This window comes from Lutra lutra, chromosome 14, assembly GCF_902655055.1.
Source record: "Lutra lutra chromosome 14, mLutLut1.2, whole genome shotgun sequence".
Lineage (NCBI taxonomy): Eukaryota > Metazoa > Chordata > Mammalia > Carnivora > Mustelidae > Lutra > Lutra lutra.
The window spans coordinates 25322505-25341465 of NC_062291.1; the positions used below are offsets into that span (position 1 = coordinate 25322505).

Sequence of the window (18961 nt, forward strand, 5' to 3'; positions counted from 1 at the left end):
ACGACTGCCTTCGGCTCAGGTCATGATCCCGGAGTCCCGGGATCGAGTCCCGCATCGAGCTCCCAGCTCCATGGGGAGTCTGCTTCTCCCTCTGACCATCTCCTCGCTCATGCTCTCTCACTGCCTCTCTCTCAAATAAATAAATAAAATCTTTTAAAAATAAATAAATAAATAAATAAAAAACATTTGCTTTTTTTAAAAGTAAAAATTATAAAACAAATTTGTCCTCGCTGGTCCAAAGCCAAATATACAAGAAGAGTGGAAGGGAATGCTAAGGGCAGGAGTTTTTTTTCAGAGTCACATTTGGGTCTCTGGGGGAGATAGCCTTGCAAGTTTTCCATATACCAACTTGGGAGTTGGCCAATTCAATGTGAATTGGGAAGTTCTCTCTATGGCAGGTACAGGGAAGACAGAAATATAGCTTTCCAGAACTCTTCTAATTCCTGTGTGTCACTGATTGGTCCCAGGATTTCCTGGAAGTGGAGGGGGAAATGAGGTTGGGGATAAGGGTCCAATGTGAAGATTGTTCTGTGGAAATCAGCAGGCCTGAGCAGGATGGTCTTATGGCAGAGGCTGTGGGATCAAACTCAGAGTAGAGCCAGAGAGAAGACATGGAAGAGACCCAGGAGGTCTTGAGTACCTGCAAGCTCTAAGATAAGACCAAGTCAGCCTGGTAGCAACACTCAGCCAGTCCCATTCAGAAAGACCAGACAGCAGAGGACAGCCGTTGCCAACTTCAGCTGCAGATGCCAGCAAGGAAAGCATGACCAGGCAGGAAAGAGAGATCCCAAGCAGGGATCCCAGTTCCCCTCACTCCACCACCTCGGGATGACTCCATCACCCAGAGAATTAGGGTAAGTCTGAAGGGACCAGTCTTTTTACCCAGAGTCACACAATAGATACTATTTAAATCACTTTCATAGGTTGAATGTTAATTGCTTTTTAAAATACGCTCCATTTTTCTATCAATATATTTACATGATCTATAAGCTGAAACAATGTACAGAGATTTAAAGGAAAGAATCCTGTTTCCCTCTATCCCAACCCTACTCCCCCAAGAACGCTCCACCAAAGACATTATTTTAGCTTCTGATGTATCTTTCCAGAGTTTATGCTATTACTAGAAAATGTGAATATATATTCTTAATCTGATTTTTCATTTTCTTAAAGATGGCATCACTATTTTTTTCTCATTTAAAATACATTATTGGGATTTCCATATCTGTATGGTATTACAATGTATTTGTTGTTTTTTTGGAGGGTATTTCATTGTAAGGATGCTTCATAATTTATTCAACTCTTTCCTTATTGATGGACATAGATAACATTTTGCTATTACAAACAGTGGTTCATGAATGACTTTATTATAAATGTGTTATTTTTGTTGACATGAGATAGATCTTTAACAAAAACCTAAGGGGTTGAACTTTAAGTGAATGGGTATACTGGATTATGCCACAGCATACTGGAACATTGCTAAGTTTGATGGTCCCAGGCACGCAGTGACTAATAACTTTTGGGTGATCAAATCAGTTAATAAAGAAATAAAGAAGCCACATAATCTTGGTACATCTAAGAATATTGTCAGTAAGTTTGTGACTTTACTTCATAGGCATGCATATATGTAAGCACACGTTAAAAATATAAAATTGGGCGCCAGTCTTGTAAAAGTTGTGTAATAGGGAGCCACTAAGGCCTGACTGCACAAAAGGCTTAATGATAGGATTTACAAAGAATAGCAAGGAAATTGTCTTGGAAATCTAAGAGCTGGGGTCGGGTTAGGGCAAGCCCCTTGTGAAACGGGCTGGAGTGTGGGTCTGCATCTGAGGCAGCTGCCAAGACTTCCGGTGGCTGCCCTCCAACTGTCTTTTCACTCTGTCTTCAACTGCTCTACTTGTTCTTAACTTGTGTGCCCCCATACTTTCAGCTTCCTACTTCTCACAGCGGCTCCTCCAGTGTCAATTTTACCTTATGACCTTTTAACTGAGCTGTCAAACTTACTGTCTCATGATTTCTGGATTTTTAGTACAAATTTCAAATTTTGCCCTGCTCATTTTTCCATCAAGCCTGTACAGATAATAGGTTGTTGGTAAGTGGACTGTTTGGTTACTCTTCGATCTGTTACTCACTCATGAACCAATCAGCGACCCTGGAGTGAGGACCACGTGGTCTAACAAATTTTCAGTCCCCACCTCCCTGCAGGGAGAGAAGCTGGTGGGGCTTTCTTCCTTACAACCCAGTGTGGTCAGGCAGGCACTGTAACATTTCTAATGTCCAGAATCAAAACGTTTTATTCATGTTCTTTAATATCAATTTAACATGATTATAAATGACTGCCTAGTTGTCTATCACATGGTAGTTCTGTAATTTATATTATGAATTCCTTTCGCTTGACACTGGAGTATATACATAGCCAGGGGAGAAGGATGAAACAACGATGAGCTTTGAAGGGAGGTCAAGAAATTGATCAAAACCTGATCAAACTTCCTCCCTTATACATGTGTAGAAAAAAACGATATTGAGGTATTAACTGGTGCATGTGTCCTCTCCCCCCCACCCTGTCCCCACCATCTTCCTTTGTCTCTTGTGACTCTCCTCACCACCAGTGGGACAGTTTCTTGGAAAAGATGACACAAGTAGGCGATTCTCCACGCTTGAGTATTAAAATAGACCTTTGGAATGATAGCAAAAATGTCTTGAAAGAAAAGGTGTTTTGAGTTACAAGAGCCTAGGTTCTGAAGACTTCAGAACAGAATAATGAAGAAAATGTTCCCAGTACAAGACAATTTTTCCCATCCTTTCAACTAGGGTATCCATAAGAAAGAAGAATCAGAACACACTTAGACACTGTTGTTTTCCGGAGAGGGAGCTTGTGCTTTGGTCCGTACTGCTGGGGCTGCTCCTCCTAGAGCCAAAAAAGGCAGCAAGCCTTATGGGTCCCATTTCAGCATTGTGGTAGGGAAGCAACAGAGTAGAGATGGAGAGGGGGGAATCTCTGCACAGAGGAGACTGAGTCAGCTCTGATGGTCCCCCAAACCCAGCAGAGCTGGAGAAGCAGCAGAATGCTTTCCTGAGACACCAAGAATGGGCAAAGGCTGTTGATAGAGAGAGCCGGACCTAAGTGACTTTGAGGTCAGGAGGAGACAAGAGCCAGATGTACCCATGACCTGAGGCCAGGTGGGAAAGAGGATATTTCAGATATTTCTGTCCCAGGACAGAAGAGGACCAGGGCCTAGACCTCTGTGATGCCTTGGAATGCCCTACATCCCCTGACTTAGACACAACCATGGTCAGAGGCAGGCTGCATTAGACCTCAGGGGTAATAGGACATAAAAATAGAAATTAACTTAGTTGCAGAAAAATGAAATATATTTCAAAAATGTACACTTCTGTCCTGTTCCTGACACTCTTACCTGGTACACGGATTTCTCATGGGTGCAAATATTTGAGCTTAGATAGCCCCTTAGAGCTCATCAAACACTTGGGGGAAAAAACGTGATTTAAGAATAAACAGTCCTCTGTTCCTTTAAGTGTTTTTACATTTCATTAATAGTTGAACTGGTGTCTGACCTCTAAGATACTTTGATAAACATCTCAGAAATGTACACATGATGTTCATATTTTTTGAGGGGTGATTTTTCAGACTTGGCATACTTTAACAGTAGAAACCTCTCTTCAAACAATATATGGAGGACCTCAATATATGAACAGCTTGAAGGGGTGCTCTGGTGGAAAATCAGAGTCTCCCCTTCCCTCACTGTCCCCTTCACCCCCAAGATGGCCCTGGAGACACCATCTTATAATCCTGGTGACTCATGCACAAGCTGGAAATCCACTACTTGTTCAGGCTCCTTCAGTCCCAATGGCCTCATAAGTAAGAAATGAAATGGTGACATCCCACTTAGCAGGCTGGTCCTCAGTCCCCATGTCTGTTAAGTGAGGAGGATGGACTAGCTCAATAGTGTAATGTCATTAAATCTCCCAAGGGACTTTAAGGATATCTATGCTTGCTCCTCCCCCCACCCCCTGCTGAGATTCCTTAAAGTGGGGCCCAGGAATCTGTATTTTTTAAAAGTTCCCCCACCCCATTCTAATATGCAGCTACCACAAGAATCACTGAGGAAGATAGTCTTTGAGGACTGCTACAAACAATAAAATTCACATGAATAGGAATTTGGGGAAGAGTACCTTAATTTGACTATCCAGTTGGAACAAACTCTGGAGGGTAGGAGAGTCTTTTGAGAAGTCTTTTTTGAGGAAGTAGAAATAACACATTTTCAATTTCAGTGGTCTTAAGTCAGACAGTGAAGCAGAACAAAATCTATTCTCTCTTTAAGAAAGCAAAAATTTTTCTCTAGCAAAAAAATGTCCTTGAAATAATTGTCCTTGGCTCCTTGGAAAATCATGGCTGATTGCCTGGTGGTGGGTATAAAGAAGGGTGATTTGTTCATGTGAATGACAATATTGCCTTCAGGAGGTAGGAATGTTAAAAACAGTGTTTTAAAATTCTGGAGCCTAGTTACCATATAATTAAATTAAATCTCAGCTAAAATCTTGCGTTCTCTGAGAAGAGTATTATCCAATTTTTGTTAAATATTTAAAAAATAACCCATAAGGAAATGAAAATCATCATTTTAATCTTGCCTCATATTTGTTTAATAATCTCAAATGATTAATTTTCTAATTAAGGAAATGGAATTGATTTTGGAAAGTTATCATGTAGTATTCATGGTTGAAATGTTCAATATTTCATAATGACATTTAGCCCAGTTTAATAAAAATTTTGCAGTTTTCTAAAAAAGCATTCCCAAAATGTGTGCTATGACTGCCGCAAGAGGTTAATAGAAGTCATACACACGAAATATTTCTATATGGAAAGAAGTTTGGGAAACACAGCAGTCATTTATAGAAGTCTGGGTTTGAGTTTCAACACCTTAATTAAAGTTCTTAGAAATGTCCTTTATAATAGGTGCTTTCACCTCAAGATTATTTATAGACATAGAGTAAAAGGCAAAGACAGATTGTTTTTTTTTTGAAGTTGTTATTCCCAACCTAACCTCTGTTTACTCAGAAACCATAACAAGGGGGGAACCCACTTCTGATTCTGGGTTCTCCAAATGGGAATATTGAGAGATTATATGGTCATTCTAAGCAGTTCTCTGGGAGCAGAGCAGCTCAAGGTCTAAGTAATAAGGTTCCTGTCAGAATTCAGAGAAGGAAGCAGATGGAAGGACACAATTTGGGGATGAGTTGTTGATTTTTATCCCTTCATCACGGAGAAGTCTAACACATGATGAGCTACACTAGTAGCTACACTGTCCAGTATGGTAGTCGCTAGCCATATGGGGCTATTTAAATTTGAATGTAATTCACTGAAATTACATAAAATTTAAAATTCAACTCCACAGATGCACTAACCACATTTCAAGTGCCTAACAGCCACAGATGAATGTTTCATCATGACACAAAGTTTCTTTGGAAACACACAGGCCTCGATTATGGGTCCTAGCAGTTGAACCCTAACTCAGACTCAGAGTTTTGTCCTCTGCTGTAGGTCTGGGACCTTCCCCATCTACTTATGCCCAGCACCCTTGTCTTAGCGATTGGTTTTCATTTTATATTTCACATGATTTTCTCTTTGTAGGTGCTCTCTTAGTCTCTACAGTAGTTTCATTTACCTTTTATTTTCTGAGACTTACCTGAGCTCCGCGGTGGTTCTTCCTATTGTCATGGGGTCGACTAGGATCTCTCCTGTGCCTGCTGTCAGCTGCAAGCTCTATGGGACCCGAGTGTCCAAGATGGCATCAGCTCCCTGCTGGGCACATCAGCTAGGTGACTGGCATGACTGCAAGCTGGCTGGGTCTCTCTCTTTCTCTCTCTCTTCATTACGGCTCAACTCTTCTTTCACCCTATAAACGAGAGAAAGCAGAAGCTGCCGGACTTCTTAAGGGCTGGGGCTAGAATCTGCCCAACATCACTTGTGCTACAGAGAGTGAGTTGGGAAAGGAAAGAAGCCTCAGTGCTTTTCGCTGCTGCAGTGAAGAAATGCAGGACAGTGCAGTGAAAGTCAATCGGAGCAAAGTTCTATTATAGTTCACTCGAAGGATGGAGCGGGCCAGTCAAGAGAGACAAAGGTCCCAGAAACTCGGGGTGTTGGCTTTTATCATTTTTTTCTTTGGGGCGGGTCCTAAGGTTGCCACATTTGAGTGATAGGACTGGATGATATAACAAATTAGCCAACTACCCATGCTCTTTTGCAAAATGCATTTGAAATACCTGCAGGGGTAGGAAACAAGAGACATTATTTCTCTTCTAGAGACGTAGGTCAGATAAGGACAGGGGGCTGCTTTCTTCACAAGCACAGCAAATGTAACTCTTCTGCAGGGATGCTGTCACCCGAGATCCAGGGTGGGTGGAATGGGATGGTCTCCCTGAGGTCCTCGGTTAGGGCTCTTCAATAGGACCTCTAAGGTCCATCCTCCTGCCACTCATGCCTAGCTTCCTGCCTAATACTTCCATTGCATTCTGTAGGTTACAGCAAGTCGCAAGACCAACTGGAGCTTCCAACAGAGAGCAGCTGATGTGAGTTCTAGAATAAAAAGGCCCAAGAGGGGTGCCTGGGTGGCTCAGTGGGTTAAGCCGCTGCCTTCGGCTCAGGTCATGATCTCAGAGTCCTGGGATCGAGCCCCGCATGGGGCTCTCTGCTCGGCAGGGAGCCTGCTTCCTCCTCTCTCTCTGCCCGCCTCTCTGCTTACTTGTGATTTCTCTCTGTCAAATAAATAAATAAAATCTTTTAAAAAAAAAGATTTTATTTATTTATTTGACAGAGAGATCACAAGCAGGCAGAGAGGCGGGCAGAGAGAGAGGAGGAAGCAGGCTCCCTGCCGAGCAGAGAGCCCCATGCGGGGCTCGAACCCAGGACTCTGAGATCATGACCTGAGCCGAAGGCAGCTGCTTAACCCACTGAGCCACCCAGGCGCCCCAATAAATAAAATCTTAAAAAAAAAAAAAAAAGGCCCAAGAACCAGGAGCTCTGATGTCTGAAGGCAGTAAATATAAATGTCGAAGCTTAAGAAGGGAAAGAAAGAATTCATCCTTCCTCCTTTTTGTTGTATTTGGGCTTTCAGTGAATTGGATGATGCCTGCCCACATTGGTGAGAGTGGATCTTCTTTATTCAGTCTACCGAATCAACCTCCTCACAGACACACTCAGAAATAATGTTTGAACAGCTATCTGGGTACCCCTTAAGTTAAGCTGACACATAAAATTTACCATCACTTCGATTTTTGTTTTTTTTTCTGAAAATATTCTCACCCATCTATAACTGTATATATTGGATTATTTTTACCCAAAATGTTTGTTAGCACATATAGAAACAGAGGGAAAAACCATATATGAGTAATTTTTAAAAATGCAATTTTTGTCTATGTTTGCCTAAGGCCTATGACAAAATGTCAGGGTAGCTTTCCATGTCAAGCAGTTTGATATATTTATCATGTGATAAGTCAATCATGTCTTCATCATATCTTTGTGAGTATGAAGAGTTCTTTGGTATAAAAAATCTTAAATATATTTCTCAGTCTTGTCAATTTCCTCGATGAGCAAATTCTATAAAATGCTATAAAATTTAACCCAAAACCCTTTAGTCTGTATCTCTACTAGATATCATCACATCCAACAAATTTAACAATGATTCCTTAATATCATCCAAGGTATAGCCTGTATTCCAATGTCCCTGGTATCTTAACATATATTTTTCAATCAGAGTAGAAACAAGATCTGCATTTGGCTATAAGTCTTTTAAGTATGTAGAACAATACTTACAGACCTAAAAAGAGGACTATCCAAGTCCACAAGAATGAGAAAATTTGCATATTTCTTTCACTAAGTGATAAAACAGTCAAAAATCCATTCCTGTACAATGTTGGTGGAAACGTAAATTGTACAGCCATTATGGAAAGCAGTTCCCTCCAAAATTAAAAATAAAGCTACCATATGATCTAAGAATCCTTCTCCTAGGTATATATTCACAGGAAATGAAATCAGTGTCTCAAGAGACCCCTGTACTCCCACGTTTTCTGCAGGATTACTCTTAATAGTCAAGATATGAAAACAAACTAAGGCCCATAGATAGCTGAATGGATAAAGATGTGGCATGTATATACAACGGAATCCTATTCAGCCAGGAGAAAGAAATTCTATCATTTGCAACAACATGGATGAACCTGGAGGGCATTTTGCTAAGGGAAATAAGCCAGAGAAAGACAAATACTATATAGTATTCCTTAAATATGGAATCTACAAAAAAAATCAAACTCAAAGAGACAGAGTAGAATAGTGTTTGTCAGGGGCTGACAGTGGGGGAAAATGGAGAGATGTAAGTCACTTAAAAGATGAATAAGTTCCAAGGATCTAATATACAGCATAATGACTATTCTTTTTTTTTTTTTTTTTAAGATTTTATTTATTTATTTGACAGGCAGGGGTCACAAGTAGGCAGAGAGGCAGGCAGAGAGAGAGAGGAGGAAGCAGGCTCTCCGCGGAGCAGAGAGCCCGATGTGGGGCTTGATCCAAGGACCCTGGGATCATGACCTGAGCCGAAGGCAGAGGCTTAACACACTGGGCCACCCAGGGGCCCCCATAATGACTATTCTAACAATATTGTGTTGTATACTTGTTGTATACTAGTAGATCTCAAGCATTTTTATGGAGAGAAGGAAAGAAAGAAAGAAAGAAAGAGAACCTCATTAAATGTAAAGAAGATTTAAAAAATGGGATTAACAGATTTGACCCAAATGACATTATAGAGCACCCATCAAACAGTGATAGAATTCACATTTTTCGGGGTGCATGTGGAATAAACCTTTGTTGACCACATGCTGGGCCGTAAAGCAAGGCTCTACAACTGTGAAAGGATCGCAAACGTAGAGAATATTCTCTTTGATTATGGTGAGATTAAACCAGAAACCAGTAATAAAGAAAAGAAAACTAGAAAATACCCCCAACTTTTGAAGATTAAGCAAATTCATTCCCATAAATTATGAGTCAAAAAAGAAGTCACAATGGAAGTATCTGAAATGTAATAACATGAGAAAATATTTTAATAAACTTGGGGGGTGGATTTCTTAAACAGGAAACAAAAAGCACTTATTACAATGGAAGCATTGAGAAATTGAACGACATTAAATTAGAATTGAAAAGTGTACCTCCTTTTGGCAGAGAGTAGAGTTAGTGACTGGGAAGAAATACAAAGGAAACTTCTGGCAGAGGTGTGCTGGCAATGTTCTGTTTCTTGATTTGGCTAGTATTCACACAAGTGTACTTTGTGTTACTTCATCACGCCATGCATTATGATTTATACTCATACACAGTCATGTATATGAAATATTATAAAAACATTAGTGTAAAATGTAAGGTGACTAGGACTAAATCTAACAAAGAAAGCAACTTCTTTTAAGAGAAAAAATTAAAACTAAACTAAAATAAGAGATGTAAAGACAACTTAGAGACCAATACTCTGTTAATAGATTGAAAGATTCACTAATGTGAAGAGGTCAGGATACTGACAGGCCTATTTAAAAATTGTATATGGAGAAACCATGACCTCAATTGAACCGGGGCTATTTTTTCAGTTATTTTTAATTTTTTTAAATTTTAATTTTTAATTTTAATTTTAATTTTTTTTTTAAGTAGGCTCTGCACCCTGTGGGACTTGAACTCCCGACCCTGAGATTGAGACCTGAGCTAGGAGTTGGATTTAGAACTGACTGAACCACCCAGAGGCCCATTCACTTGTTTTTTTAATTGCGGATAAATACTGATGACATAAAATTTTACCATCATAACTTGTTTGAAGTGTACAGTTCAAAGACATTTAGAACATTTGCGTTACTGAACAGCCATCATCATCATTTATTCCAGAACATTTTCCTCACCTCAGAGGGAAATCCCAAACTTATTAACTAGTTAATCTCCATTCACCTTTCCCCACACCTCCTGGCAAACACTAATCTGCTTTCTGTTTCTATGAATTGGCCTATTCTGGGTATTTAATATAAATGGAAATATAGAGTCTGTGGCTTTTTTCATGTTTCATCCATGTTGTAGTATATATTAGGACTTTATGACTCCTTATGGCTAAATAATACTTCATTGTATAGAATATGCTGCATTTGTTTTTCTGTTAGTTTCTGGGTTGCATCTACCTTTTGGCTATCACAATAGTACTGCTTTGAACACTCTTGTACAAATTTGTCTGAACGCCTGTTTTCAGTTCTTATGGGTATATATGTAGGAGTGGAGTCAGATGGTACAGGCTGTCATATGGTGATTCTATGTTTAACTTATTAAAGAACTCCCAAACTGTCTTCCACGATGGCTATCCCATTTTCCCTTCTCACTAGCAGTGTGTGAGAGCTCCACCCTGGGTACCCATGTGGCCTTCTCGATTCCCAGGTTGATGAAGTTTTTCAAAACTCTTCTTCCTCAAAGGATCTCACTTCACAGCCTTTCTCTCAGACTTTTTGGAGTGTCAGCTGTTTGCCTCAATGGATAGCCTTAGTCCCAGTCCCAGAAAGTCATATTTCTGCCTGTAAATGTTTTTGAAACATTTCTCCATGCTGCAGCTTCTTTGTCCTGAGAGAGTTGCAGGTTCGGCAAAGTAAAGGCAAGCTCTTCTCTCGTCCTTCAGGGAGTGACCAGACAGGTCAAAGCACAACCACAGTTGTGGGTCTTTGAGAACAAGGTCAGCTCTGCTGTCTCCATGGACTGTGGTTTTCCAGAGCATCACGAGAAGCACAAGTGGGGTATTTTTACCCCGGGGGGCAAGGGTAGGTTAGAAATGCCACCAAGATTTCCTACCAGGTTTTGTTTGCTTCTTCCTGATTAAGAGTTTACTTGGTTGCTGTAAGCCATTGACCATTTTCCAGAGTTCCATTGATTTTAACAGTTTTTGTCAGTTTTTAGTGTTCTGTTGAGGGACAGGACCTTGGAGTTCCTGACTGTGCCATTATTTCTGATAGTCTTCAAAACACTCTTTAAGAAATAAAATAACACAGGGGCTCCCCATAAGTTATTAAGAGTTATTATAAAACCAGAGTAATGAGATAGTGTGGTTTCATTTTAGGGTTAGTCAAATTGATGAGTAGAAAAGAAAAGAAAGCACAGAGGTGGGCTTCAGTGATATTGTTAATATTCTGTTTTTTAGTTTTGTTGATGGGTGCTCACTCTTACAAATAGTCTTTTGAATGTAGCAGGTGTTACATAATGAAATATGTTTACATTCCAACTACTTGGACACTGAGAAATGCACTTCTAAGTAACCACTGGGTTAAGGATGATTTCAAAACCAGTTATGAACTATTTAGAAAGCAATACAAGGAGATCACTTCACACCAAAATCTATAAGACACTACTGCAAACCCATACAAGGAGTAAAAGTATTAACCTTAAATACCTTCATTATTAAAGAAGAAATAACAAAAAAGGAGCAGTTTCTTAGTCTACATCCTAAAAACATTGAAAAGGTCAACAAAATAAAAAACACTAGAAAGTTGGGGTTTTAAAGTAGGAAAGAAACAATAACTATACTGCTAAACATCTTTCAAAAGACAAATCAGTCTTTCAAAATAGGAAATATCAATAAAATTAAGTTCTTCTTGAGTTTGAGAAAAAATAATGTAGATAATAAAGATTGTGCTCAATTCGAATAAGGAAACAAACAAGGTCCTGTGATGAAAAAAAATAACTCAGGTGAACTAATGACAACAGCATTGTGGGAGAAAGTTTTCCTAATCTAAGAATGAGAGGGACTCTCGTCTAGGTCTAGGACATTAGAGGCTGGCAAAGATTTCTAGACTCCCCGTGATGTCAGAAAGAGCATGGTGTGCTGAACTCAGTTTTTCCACGTCTAGGGCTCAGTAAACGAAAATTACGTTGGGTAGGACAATGCCTGAGCAAATGAATGACGTCACAGAATCTTTGTTTGCAAGTCACCGCAAGTTGGCAACAAGAAGGAAAACTAAGAAATACATTTTATCCTTAAAATACATTTGATACTCAGCTAAAATATTATAGGCAGATACAAACTGAATAATCAAGCCCTGGAAAATCTGAAAACTGATCACAAAGGGGAAATTGTTGTTTTCTTTCTTCCTTTTAAGTTTTCAAATCAGGGAATTTCTACTTGCTTTGCTTATCTCATCATGCAACTTAACCCCTGCATTAGTCACTTCCTGTGTGTCCAATCCACCGTGTGGATAGATTGGATACTCAGCAACCAGGAAGTATATGAATAATCTCTGTGGTGCTCTTACTCATCATGCATTAGTGATTTGAATGCTAATTAGTATTTGTAAAGTAGGAGGAGAAATATAAGTGAAGTGTGGTTGATTTTCATTACCTGATAGTAATGAACATATCACAATATTATTGTAAAGAGTAACTTCCTAGCGTTCTTTAATCTTACCAATTTAAAGAAAATGGCTTTGCCTCACTCTATGTGGAAAGATCTGGAACAGATAAAGATAATTAAAATGTGGTCTTCAAAGGGATAAAAATAATAATAAAACCTATCTTTCCCCTCCTAGCATCTTCCTAATTGTCAGACCCATGTATATAAGGACTCATTCAGTGGATTCAGCTAGATGTCCACAATTCAAACATGTTCACAACATGAGACATTGTCTTCCCCCAAGCCCAACAGGTGTGCCAAGGGACCTTCCATACTCCCCTCCAAATCTACTCTTCTGTATTTTCTATCTCCATATTCAGCACAAACATCTACCCACTTTCCCAGTCCAGAAATCTCGGAATTGTTTTATATCTTCAACTCTTGCCACATCCATTAAAAAAGAATCTCCCTGTCCTGTTGATTCTACCTCCTAAATTCTATTTAAGTCCCATATTTTCTCCACTTCAGTTCAGTTCAGGTGCTCATAACAACTTTCAGATGCCCGGGATAGCCACTTAATTGTGTCCTGACTTAATTCTTACACTTCTCCAATTTATCTATATGTAAAAGTCCCAGCTGATCCTTATAAAATGCAAATCCCATTGCCTTTCTCTCTGATTTAAAATTCACCATTGTTCTTTATGGTATTTTGGATTATATACAAAAGTTTTAATTTGGTTTCTGATGAACTGGCCATCGCGTCTCTCCCACACGTACATGAGACAATAGCCAGGCTGAGCTGCTTGTATTCACCTACATGCCACAGTGTTTTATTCCTTCTGTCTTTTTCGTGTGATGCTACTCCCCCAGCTTGAAACACTTCCCCCTTTCTCTTATTCTTCTCATTTCTCTTCAACACTTCTCAAACCTGGCGAAATTGTATCCAAATATCAGGATTCAGCTCCAACATCACTTCTTCCAGGAATAAAGGGTTCTTGATCTCCCACCTCCAGTAGTCTGAGTTAAATGACCTTCTTCTTTGCACTACCCTATAGTGAAGATTGGGGATTGTTTTCTGTGAAGGGCTAAGTCATTATTATTTTCAGTTTTGAGAGGGTAGTAGGCCAAATGGTGGACTCTTAAAAGATCTATGTCTTAAAGTCAGGAATCTGAGAATGTCACAGGATTTGGGGGGGAAAAAAAAAAGATCCTTGCAGATGTAATGGATCTTGAGATGAGGAAAGCATCTTGAACTATCCGGGTGGGCCCTAAATTCAAGGACAAATGACTTATAAAGGACACACAGAAGAGAAGACCGGTAGAAGAGGAGGAATCAATGTAACCAGAGAGAGGACTCCGGGTGACGAAGCCATGAATTAAGCAATGCCAGCAGAAGCTGGATGAGGCCAAAAGAGGATTGTTCTCTAGAGCCCCTCATAGTGGGTGTGGCCCTGCCAACACCTTGAGACTGCATTTCTGACCTTCACAACTGTGAGAGGTTTAATGTTTGCTATTTTAGCCACCCAGCTTGTTCCAGATGCCACAGAAACCTATTTCGGGAGCTACACAGTCTCAGGCACAACTATGAACCCCTGCCGCGGTGGTGTGAAAGCAGCCGTGGACAGTATGTCAACACATGGGCAGGACTGGGTTCTAATAAAGACTTCATTTACAAGAAGGGATGGCAGGACAGATTTGACCCACAGGCTTGACCACCCACGTTATAATACGGACACTGTCACACTTGATCATCACTCCTCTGGAATACAAGCATATTGAAGACAAGGAATATGTCTTTTATCTTAAAATGTCTAACCCAAGAGTCTCAAACTTTAATTCTAATAGTGACCAGGCAGGTAAATTAAAGGAGTGTAGTAGCCTGGATGAGAAAGTCAAAGTGTCACCTAATGAGGGCAACTTCTACTCAGTCCCTGGCAGTTATTACCACGTGGGCCTCCCCAAGTCGGGCCAAATAAGTCACATCTGGGCTTCAAATTTAGTTCCTGGGCCACAATCTTTCAAGTTTGCATAGCCAGGGCCTGACAAAACACATAGTAAATACTTGAATGAATTGAACGAATTCATGTATTCACAAATACCAACATTCTAACACCAAATGCGGAGGATATTGTAAGTATATTAGTTGGGATATAAATTTGTACACTTTAAATATGTATAATTTATTGTGTATCAATTATACCTCAAGAGAACTATTTTTAAAAGGCGATAAACTAAGGGCAAGAGTATAAATAGGGAAGAAAAAGCCTTAATAGTACAAACTATAAAAGCGAGATTCCTCCCTCAAATAAAATTCTGAGCTGATACAGTGACTCAGCTCACTTAAAATGTGGGGACCAGCCCCCCCCTTTTCTCCTCTTTTCTAAAGGAGTTGCCTTTGTCCTAAGTACAAGATGTAGTACAAGATGGCGCACTTCCACATGTGTATTCCCACCTGTGAGAAGAGGGAAAGGGAGGCGAGAGCAGATTATGTTCCTTTGCAGATACCACCAGGAAGTTCTCTGCATAATTTCCACCCACATTCTAAGGGAAAAAAAGATTCACACCTAGCTCCAATGGAGGGTGGAGAACATAGTCTTTCTGGGGGCAGCCCTGTACCCAGGTAACGGTTGAGGGTTCTTTCACTATGGAAGGGGAGAATGGATATTGGGGGACTACAGTTAAGTATGCAGTGAAAACAATGAAATAATTTACATACTGAAAGCAATAGAAAAATCTGATTTAAACTCTTCAACCATTTCCCAGTAGGACATAATATGTCATGTCAGGCTAATGTTCTTTTTTATTTATTTATTTTTTAAATTTATTTTTATTTTTTAAAGATTTTTATTTATTTATCTGACAGAGAGAGAGATCACAAGTAGGCAGAGCAGCGGGCAGAGAGAGAGGGGAAGCAGGCTGCCTGCTGAGCAGAGAGCCCGATGCTTGCGGGGGCTCGATCCCAGAACCCTGAGATCATGACCTGAGCCAATGACAGAGGCTTAACCCTTTGAGCCACCCAGGTGCCCCTGAGGCTAATGCAAAAACTAGAAGAGGCCAAAAAAAATTCTAAAAATCATACTTTTAAAAACCTCAGTGAACTATGGAAGCAATGAAGGCTATATTAGGCTGCTCAGGCTGCCATAACAAAATACCTTAAACTGGGTGGCTGAAACAACAGAAATTAATTTTCTCCCAGTTCTAGAAGCTGGAAGTCCAAGATCAGTGTGCCAGTATGGCCACGGTTCTGATGAGACCTCTCCGTCTTGCAGACAGCCACCTTCTCATGTGCTCACATGGCCTTTCCTTGGTGCGCTTATGAAGCCTGAGAGAGCAAGCTCCCTGGTGTCTCTTCTAAGGGCAAACAAATCTATAAGGAGGGTCCCACCCTCATGACACCATCTAACACTAATTATCTCCCAAAGCCCCATCTCCAGATACTACCATATTGGGGCTTACAGCTTCAACATACAGATTTTGTGGGGATGCCAAAGTTTGGTTGATAACAAGGACAAGCTGGATATGATGCATTCACAGAGAGTAAAGAACTTTCCCAGATGAGCTGTCAGCCACCAGCTCTTTCTTCCAGGGAGGCATTGCTGATCCTGGGCTCAGGATAAAGGTCTGGCTTAGCCAAAAGGAGAACCTCTGCTCAGGGCAAAGGAAACCAGTAAGCTTTTAGGATCGTGGGGGCTGGAGCAACAAATGGGAGCTGTGGGGAGTGTCAAAAGCACAGGGGATTCTGGAGTTACGTCAACATTGGGGGAGTTAGGCTTCTACAAAGCAAGGCGAAATCTTCTGCAGTTTCACACCTTTGGGAAGGGGTCCTGTCTCAAGCACATAGCTGGTTTCCACATCATAGATATTTGTTGTAACCTTGAACAAGGCACTGTCTTCAAGGGTGATTCTTTGGGAGGGACCAAACTAGGTTCTGTCAGCATGCAATAATTCTGGCTAGAGGAGAGTCAGTACCCCCATCTTACAAGAAGAATCTTAGTAGTACACTGCAACTGCCTCCACACAGGGAAAGACGGGTTGTGATGAAATCTTTAGAGAGCTAAAATAAAATGACGCCTAACCTATAATTCTATATTCGGTGAAAATATCTTTTAACAATGATGGTGAAATAAGCACTTTTTTCAGACAAAAAATTAAAGGAATGTTGATAGAAGGTAAATTAAAGAAGTATCTTTAGGCAGGGGGAAAGGATCCCAAATAAAAACATGAAAATGCAGAAGGGAATGAAGAACACCAGAGAGGGAAACTAAATTGGTAAATACAAACATGAATTGTACAAATAATAATCATAACGTCACCTGAGTTTTAACATTATATGTACAACAAAAACAAAAAGTGAGAGATAGTTTAATAGTAAAAGTTGCAATTTGTCTTAGTCTATTATAAGAAAAGAACATATGTTGTATGTCTAGATGAACCACACTGTATAAATAGTTAATGACAAAAATTACAAAATAATGGAAGGGATAAATGGAATAATATTTTTTTAAGTGTGATTAGTCCTAAGGAAGGAAAGAAAAATGGAAAAAAGCAACATGAAACAGATAGTTTTAATAGAAAATGAATGGTGGGATGCCTGGGTGGCTCAGTCGGTTAAGGATCCAACTCTTGATTTTAGCTCAGATCATGATCTCAGGGTTGTGGGATTGATCCCCATGTCTGGCTCTGTGCTCAGCATGGAGTCAGCTTGTCTCTCTCACTCTGTTCCCCGCCTCACCCTCTCACTCTCCCTCCCTCTCTCTCTCTCAAATAAATAAATAAATAAATAAGATCTGAATGGCAACATTGTATATATAAACTCAACTATGCAAGTAATTACATTAAGCATAAATAAACTAAATACATCAAGATTTATGGTTGTTAGATTGGATTAAACAACTACGTTGTGCCTAAAGACTCACACTTGAAAGATAAAAACACAGAAAAGTGGACAGTAAAGAACAAGAGCAACAACAAAGCCACAAAAACACTGAACAGAAGTGATATATCTATACTAAAGTCAAAGTAGATTTAATGCCAAAAAGAATTATCACAGATAAAGACAGAGGTTTCGTAATTATTGAAGTGGGAATCCAGCAGGACACTATCATACAATACTAAATTTGTATGTACTCTATAATAAAGCTTCAAATATTGAAGCAGAAAGGGGCAGAATTAAAAGAAGCAATGAACAAATCCATACTTGTGGGCGCCTGGGTTGTTTAGCTGGTTAAGCGTCTTGGCTCAGGTCATGACCCCAGGATTCTGGGATCCATTCCGAATCTGGCTCCCTGCTCCTTGGGGAATCTACTTCTCTCTCTGCCCCTGCCCGCCCCCCTCCCTACCCACCCCTGTGTGCGCACCCTCTCTCTCCAGCTCTCTCTCAAAAATAAATGAATAATATATTTTGAAAAATCCATACTCTTAATGCAAAACTTTAGCATATTTCATTTAATAAGTTATAAAATAGTCTAACAAAAAATATCTATAAAAACAACACACTTGACCAGCTTGATCTGACTTATATAGAATACTACATCAAAAGACGATAGAATTCACCTTCTTTTCAAGGGCAAATGGATCTTTTACTGAAATCATAAAGAAAGATTCAACAAATTTGAAAAAATTAAAGTCATTCATAGTGTGCTATTTTTCCACTATAAAATCAAAATACAAATCAATAACAAAATGTAACTAGAATAATGCAACTACTTGGTAATTAAATACTTTAACAACAATGAATTTGACCATTAAAGTGAAAAGGATAATTCCTAGAAAAATACAACTTACCCAAACTGTCAGAGGTAGAAAATCTGAATAGTTCACTATCTATTAAAGATAGTTAATTCATTATTTTAAAAATCTCCCCCAAAGAAAATTCTAGGCTCTCTTGGTTTCACTGGTAAATTCTCACAATATTTAAGGGAAAGAAAAATAACACAAATCTTGCATAACCTTTTCCAGAAAACAGACTGTTTTTCAAATCCAACTTTTGTTGAGACCAATATAGCACAATTCCAAAACCTGACAAGGATATTACAAGAAAGAAGTACAGACCTATCTCTCATGAACATAGATGTAAAAATCTTTAACAAAATTTTTGACAATTGAATCTAGTGACATGAATCGAAACTATTCTAGGAATGTAAGATTGGGTTAACATTCAAAAGTTAATCCAACCATATTAACCAAAAAAAGGAGAAACTTTAAATGAACATCTCGATAGATACAGAGAAATAATTTGACAAAACTTCTCTCTCCCTCATTTATTATATATTAAAAAAAATACTCTTCACAAACAGAATAAAAAGTAAACTTTCTAAAACAAATAAAGAATATTACAAAAAATCAACAGCAAACATCATACCCAATGGTGAGATATTGAAAACTTCCCTTCTGATCAGGAGTGAGACAAGGATGCTAGCTGTTACTACTTACATCCAATATTTTGCTGGAGGTCCTAACCATTGCAATATTTTTTAAAAGATATTCAAATTTGAAAGAAAAAAAGAAAAGGAAAAAGAACTGTCAGTATTTCTAGACTGCATGATTATATTCTACAAATATTCAAAAGA

The 18961-nt window shown here is 39.3% G+C and overlaps 1 protein-coding gene across 1 annotated transcript in view; it reads left to right on the top strand.

The window, feature by feature from the left end:
* Nucleotides 1-735: 735 nt before the first annotated feature.
* ZNF365 (zinc finger protein 365) overlaps nt 736-18961 on the top strand; it is a 49398-nt gene continuing 31172 nt past the window's right edge. Inside the window, exon 1 of the mRNA XM_047703057.1 lies at nt 736-854. The gene's annotated coding sequence lies outside the window, so the exon portion shown is untranslated. The remainder of the gene's footprint in view (nt 855-18961) is intronic.